The following is a 7471-nucleotide window of genomic DNA, read 5'->3' as shown; positions in this document are numbered from 1 at the left end:
TTTATAGTTTTTTTAAGGTAATTTTTTTTTAGGCTTACGCTTTACGCCTCGCCTCAGATTTTGGTGGAGCACCTCGCTACTCCTCAACGCTTTTCATAACACTGATTTGAATGTATTGCAATACTTGATTTGAATTATTTGAATGTATTGAAATGTATTGCAATGATTTTAATGATTTGTAGGTATTCCAATGATTTGAATGATTTGAATGTATTGCAATACTTGATTTGAATTATTTGAATGTATTGAAATACTTGATGTGAATGATTTGAAACAATTTGAATGTATTTCATGACATTTTTTATTTGTTAGAATATGGTTTGTAAAGCTTATAATGGTCGTTCATCCAGTAGTAGTCAGTCTCAGCCTTCATCTTCACAGGCTCCTTTGATAGGTACATCATTTAACTAATTGGATGCTTGATTAGTTGAAATGCACATTTTGAGAATTTCTAACATATTTTTTTACAGATGATGTTTCGTCTGTATATGACCTAACTACACCAGTTGATCATACAAGTCAGGAGCTAAGACAGGATGCAGGGTCTTCTCAGTCTGGCACAAAAAGACTCATTCGAATAGTGTATATCGATAATCGACCGTAAGTATTTTGTTTTCACTTATTGCATATCTTATAAATATTATATATTGATATTTATTGTGTACCAATTCATGTGCATCACGAGGTTCGAGCCACAAAAAGTAGTACGCGATATTAAGAATTCACTACTTCAACATCTACCAGGACCGATCGCTCAATGGAAAGAGTATCCAAAAGAGGTGATAGACACATTATGGTCCTCATTCACGATATACAGTTGTTTGTCATAGTTAATGTGTTTCATATTTAATTATTTGTTATAGTCATGTCTACTAACTTTCTGAAAATATTTGTAGGCTTTGAATCGCTTCGTGACTACTATGGAGGAACATGATGTAAGGAAGGTGTGGCAGAAGGTGGCTATCAATCGATTTGCAGACATGTTGCACAATATGAAGACTGCAGCAAGAAAAACATCTGGCGGGATAGATAATCCACTACAGTGGAAGGGCCATGGACCTCCTACTATCAGGTCAGATGTTTGGGATGCAATCTGTGACAAGTGAGCTAGGGATGCATTTTGAAACCATTGAGCGAAGGCTGCATAAAATCAAGCGAAAATTCCTGAAGCCCATCTACATACAGGTGGATCTAGGACTTTTGGGAGCCACCTGAAGAAAATGGTAACTCATCAATATATAAACAAATCAATTTTCTAAGTATTGTTGCAAATCTGTTAACTAAATCTTTTATCATTTCACTTCGCAGGAAGCAGAAAAAGGAAGCATTGTGCCATACAAGGATGTGTTTGTTCAAACACATAAACGTAAGACCACAGAAGAGTTCGTATCGGAGATAGCGAGAACGACAATGATATGTATTTATTGTATTAATAATCATTGTAATATACAAGTTATCATAAATATTGCAATTCTTAATCATTAATTCATACTGTAAACATTATTTTGTAGGAGTCATATGAGCAACAGATGGTAGAGCGATATGACGATGACTATACTCAACATCCATCATTTGATCCTGCAGCAGGTGAACCCAAAAAGGGTTGTGTGTTCAGATTTGGGAGTAATATGAACACCTCACCAATCGTTGCTTTCTCCAGTCATGGCTCAGAGACTTCTCCCGTCAACATCAGCTCCAAGCATCCGATTGATTCTTGGGATGATGTATGTCAGATCGTTAAGGACACTGCGTGATTACTTCCATGAAACAATTGCCGACGTTCTGCGGGATGAGTTCAACAATTTTTTGTAGAACGGGGGAGCTTCGTTTGTAGGTGCCTCTCGGGTATGAAAGTTTCATGTGATGTATTGCATGTCATTAGATTTCATATAACTTTGATTGCCTTAACTTAGGTGTATTGCATATAATTTATTTCTCTAGAAACCCTTTTTATCATTTTAGCTTTTCATTAATAAACTTTAGGAATTCGGGTAACTATATTCCAAGAATCACTTTTCACTTTGGGAAATTATATTCATCAAATTCATTTTCTCTTGAGTGAATCATATTAATATACATTTTCAAATTCATTTTCCCATTGAGTGAATCATATTCATCCAAATTTCTAAAACTCATTTTCCATTCATCTCATTTTTCCAAATTCATTTTCATTGATTGAGGCATAATTATCCAAATTTTCCAAATTCATTTTCATTGATTGAATCATAATCATCCAAATTTTCCAAATCCATTTTCATTGAGTGAAACATATTCCAGTCATACAAATTTTTCAAGAGATCCTCAAGGTCTTCAAAAATAATATTTTCTTTTTTTTTTGTAAATTCTTCAAGAAGGCTTTTTAAATTAATCTTCAAGAATTAATTTCTCATATCCCATTTATCTAGAGATTTTTAGAAACTAAATGCTAATCTAATTATTCACACGAATTACTCAAAATATCTACTTCCATTTTATTAATCATGTTTATACAGATTTTCAATAATTTAATTTTCCCAAATGCATTTCATCACTTTCCTACAAATTTTGAAAATCAAAAATCCAATTTTTATATTCATATTAATTATTTTCAAGAATGAATTTCTCATAAACAAATCTCATCATCTTCACACGAATTTTCATGAAATCAAGTTTTTAATTCCCATATTCACATGGATTTCCAAGAATCTTCCAAATTAGAGAGCAATATGATTTTCTTAAGTAGGTTAAGGTGGAATTAAAATTTGTGGGATGCCTAAACTCTTAAAAATGAAAACTCTATGAAATCAACTAATTTTTAGGGTTGATCATGGTTCTCAAAATGAGAAAACACCATTGAAATCCATGCTTCTTTATTTCAAACATGAACATTGCCAAAATCGTGTAGTTCAAGAAAGATACATAAGAGAAAAAGAAATAGTAATATGTATATTTTTTTGCCATATCCACTTGTGTTATGAAAACACACGTTTATATAGTTGAGGAGAGAGAGAGGATAGAAGAAGAGAGAGATGAGGGATTGAATAAATATCACGATGCATAAATAATAAATTCACTTACCTTGACTTGTGAACTTAGGCTTTGATCTTCTTCTTCTCTTAAAGAAGAGTTTCAAATAGGCACCCTTCACTACTTTTAAGTGAAGAAAGAGAAAAACACAAAAATCGTGAATAAGGAGAAAAATAAGAGAGAGAAAGAGTTTATGAACTCTTGGATGTCTCTCCTTCATAAATTGATGAGGTATTTATAGGGTAAAGGTAATGATTACATCCAAGATGTGTGGCTTGGATCAATTATAAGGAATCAAGGGTTGAGATTTAATCATCTCAATTCTTAAAAAAATTCTCCCAAGCATAACCCTTGACCTCCATATCACATGCAGAATTTTCCTAATATGAAAACCTATTCAAAGCTAGAGATTCTAGCTTCTCTACTTTATTTGTTGTACGTATGATATTTTGGAGATTAACCTTGGGATTGGGTGTATCTCACTTAGATTTAAAAATCAAAATCTAATCATTATGAAAAATCCAAAACTAACTTGGTTTTGACAATCACATCATTATCGTTTTCAATCAAAAGAATGCCATCCACATATAGTGAGAGAATAACAAATTTGCTCCCACTTTTTTAGACATAAACACAGTGGTCAAATTTATTTGTCAAATCTCTAATGATGTAATTATCTTATGAAACTTTAAGTACTACTGACTTGGTGATTGCTTGAGTTCATATAGGGAATTTTTCAACCTATATACTTTATCTTTTTGTCTTTTAATATATAGCCTTCAGGTTGATTCATGTATATAGTTTCTTTAAACTCACCACTAAGAAAAGTGATTTTAACATCCATTTGATGCAAATCGAGATTGAAATGAGCTACAATAGCGAGTATTATTCTAATCGAGACAAATTTTGCAACTGGGGAATATGTGTCAACATATTCTAATCTTTCTTTCAGAGAAAAACCTTTAGCAACTAATCTTTCTTTAAATTTATCAATACTACCATCATACTTGGTCTTCTTTTTTAAAATCCATTTATATTCAATGGCTTTTCTTTTCTCAAGTAAATCAGTCAATTCTCAAACCTAGTTTTTCTTAATGGACTCAATTTCTTTGTTCTTGGCTTTTACTCAATTTGTTGACTCTCATAAGTTTGTTGTCTCATCATATGACAGATTATCTTCCATGTCATCCATATCTAAAGTATAACACAGTTCCTCCGACAGGTAAACATAATAGTCATTTAAGTAAGACAGAGAAGCTTTAGACCGTTTATGCCCAACTTAAGACTGATTAGAAGAAGATGGAGAGTTTGCAGGGAGTTTATTATTACTTAAAAATGTTCTTGCGTGTTATTAGATTCATAATACACATCAAGAGGATCGTCTCTGCTTATTTCAGGAATGATTTCTTCCATGTTTTGATCTTTCAAGAAGATAACATCTCTACTTTTGATTAAACCCTTATCTAGGTGGTAAAATCTATAGCTTTTGAATCCTTTGGGATATCCAATAAAAATACACCTTATAGATCTGGTATCGAGTTTATCTCTAAATCACTCTATTACTTTTATATGAGCTATTGAACCCCACCTTCGAAGGTGACTTAGATTAGGTTTTCTTCTTATCCATGATTCATAAGGTGTCCATGAGCTTTACAAGGAACCTAATTTAAAACATATGTTGATGTACGTATTGCTTCTCCCCAAAATACTTTGGGTAATGAAGCATTAGATAACATATATCTAACCATATCGAGGAGAGTCCTATTAAATCTTTGAGCCACACCATTTTGTAGAGATGTACTAGGAGTTGTAGTTTGCAGCCTAATCTCATTAGCCTTGCAATATTCAGAAAATTCATTTGAGGTATATTCTTTTCCTCGATCAGACCGTAAAACTTTAATCTTTCTACCAAGTTAGTTTTTGACTTCTTGATGATATTCTTTAAATTTGTTTAATGCTTCATACTTATAAGTTATAAAATATACATAATTATATCTAGAAAAATCATCAATAAAAATATAAAATATTACATTCCTTCATGAGTTTGAATCCTAAAAGGACCATAAATATAAGTCTATATAATTTTCAATAATTCAGATGCTCTAATAACATTATGTAGGAAAGGTTTTCTTGTCATTTTTTCATAAATACAAGGTTCACATCTATGAACTGAAGATTCATTAAAGTCAGGTATTAGTTTTAAATCAACGAGTTTATTCATTTTCTTTAAGTTAATATGTCTAAGTCTTTGATGCCAGACATTTACATCCACATTAAAGATAGTATCAATACAAGCAAAAATTAAAGGAATTTTATTCATATCAGAAGCATCAATTTTAAACAATCTATAATGTTTATCAAAAAATCCCAACAAACAGGATTCAACCATGTTTTCTCATAGTAACTTTCTCTAGGAGAAATCTAACTTCAAAAATTGTGGCAACCAGGGGGGATAAATACTAAATTACGTCTCATGGACGACACAAACAAGACATTAGACAACAATACATTGTTTCTAAAATTTTCAATATGATAAATCCTAACACCCATAACATCAGAGTAGATGTTGTTGCCCGTGTACACCCGATGTTCACCAGGATTATACTCGATCATATCCACTATCCCTTCCTTGATGATTGTTATATGATGTGTCACTCTAGAGTCCACCCACCATCCAGAAAGAGCTTGGTCTGCATAAGAGCATTCCAATATCACAAAGATTATATCTCGCCTCTCTTTTTGTTGGTCATTTTTGTTGTTTTTACCATTGTTATTTGTCTGACTCCAGCAATCTTTCTTGAAGTGTTTAGGTTTTCTACACTTGAAGCACTTGACCTATAAGGCGATTGCCTGCAGCTTGCAGAATGTTGAACCTTTCTTATCAAATTTGCCATTACCATTAAAAAAAAATTCTTAAAATGTGAACGTCTAGAAGTGATACGATTGTGATTGATAGAATCTTTCGCGAAGTGTAATTCACTTTTCCTATCTTATTACATATGTTGCTACGTAATTTTTAGTTGAGGAAGAAGAGCTTTCATGGTTAGATTTTTTGAATTCAGTCTAAGAGCAGTTTGCACCATCTTACATGAAGATGAGAGACTATGCAGAATAGTGGATATCTGTATACAATCAAGGATTATATTCCCAACTATTACCAAGTCCTTCGCCATAACAAACATTTTATTTATATGATCAACAACATTATCATTTTCTTGCATCCGACACAAATTATATTGTTCTAGTAGTAATTGTATGTGTGTTTCAGAAGTAGTATCATATTTCTTAGAAATGATATCAAACATTGACTTAGTTGTAGGGTAATCTTCGAACACCCTAATAAGGTCATCATCTATATAGCTGAGCATGATGGTTCTAGCCAACATGTTGTCTCTTTTATATTTCATAAAAGTCCATTTGACCTCTTCGATAGCTTCGGCACCAGGGTCCCTCATTTTAGTAGTGAGGGCATTATCGATGCTCTCTAAAGTTAAAACAAGAGGGGTCCTCCTCTTCCAAATATGGAAATTGGTGTCATTAAGTTTATCAGTTTTGGCTAATTCGGTTGCACAAACCTTACTTGTCATTTTTCTGAATTTAGGTATTTTATGATGGCAAAACATGATAAATATAAGTCCAACATTCAATAAGTAGATAATTAAAAGAATATTAGTCATAAACTAATAAATAATAACTTTTATAATCAGCAAATTCATAAAATCAAACTTATTGTTTCATACAAGTACTAAAAATATATACTACAGTCAAGTTCTTGATTTTTAATGAAAATGAGCCAATCTGCAATCTTTAAGCACTTTTTTGTAATTTCAAAAAAGTCAGAGAAGAGTATTGTATATAAAATATTATCCAAAAAAATAAAAAAAATCTAGGGGTTTTCTGCAAAAATAAAAAACTTAAGTCAGTTCTGGATAATATGTTAGAGTTTAGGTCCCTTTTTGGAATTACCAGTAAAAATAAGGAGGGTCAAAAAAGTAATTTAACCGAGTAGGAACTTGATTGGTAATACTGAAAAAGACCATGAGCAAATCACAATATCACCTGATAGGGATATGATCAGAATTTTTGGAAAAGACTAGGGGCACAGTCATATTTTCACCTATAGAAACATAAAAAAGGGCATGCCTTTCTAGAAAAAACCAGAAGCTTCTTGAGGAAGCTTCTAGCATTCTACAAAGTTTTTTTTTATGTTCAATTGGCAAGAAACTACTGATTGATGTGTCGGTTCATTCGCCAGAAAAAAGAAAATGGCGATGGTGCCTTGTTATCGGAGGAGCGTCGGTGTTGCCAGAGCGACCTTGCTCGCTTTTTTAGTGGTGGAGGAACGGAAGAGAAAAAAAAGAAAGGGAACTTTCTCCCTCAGATCTATATTTTTATGCTATGATTTTTTTTTTTTGCTTTTCAAAGGGGAGTTTTCCTCTTCTTTCTTATTTTTTTTATCGAGGTC

Source organism: Nuphar pumila, chromosome 3 (genome assembly GCF_984573655.1).
Source record: "Nuphar pumila chromosome 3, dmNupPumi1.hap1.1, whole genome shotgun sequence".
In the NCBI taxonomy this organism is placed as follows: Eukaryota; Viridiplantae; Streptophyta; class Magnoliopsida; order Nymphaeales; family Nymphaeaceae; genus Nuphar; species Nuphar pumila.
The sequence above is the reverse complement of the archived record's forward strand: the minus strand, read 5'-3'. Positions refer to the sequence as shown.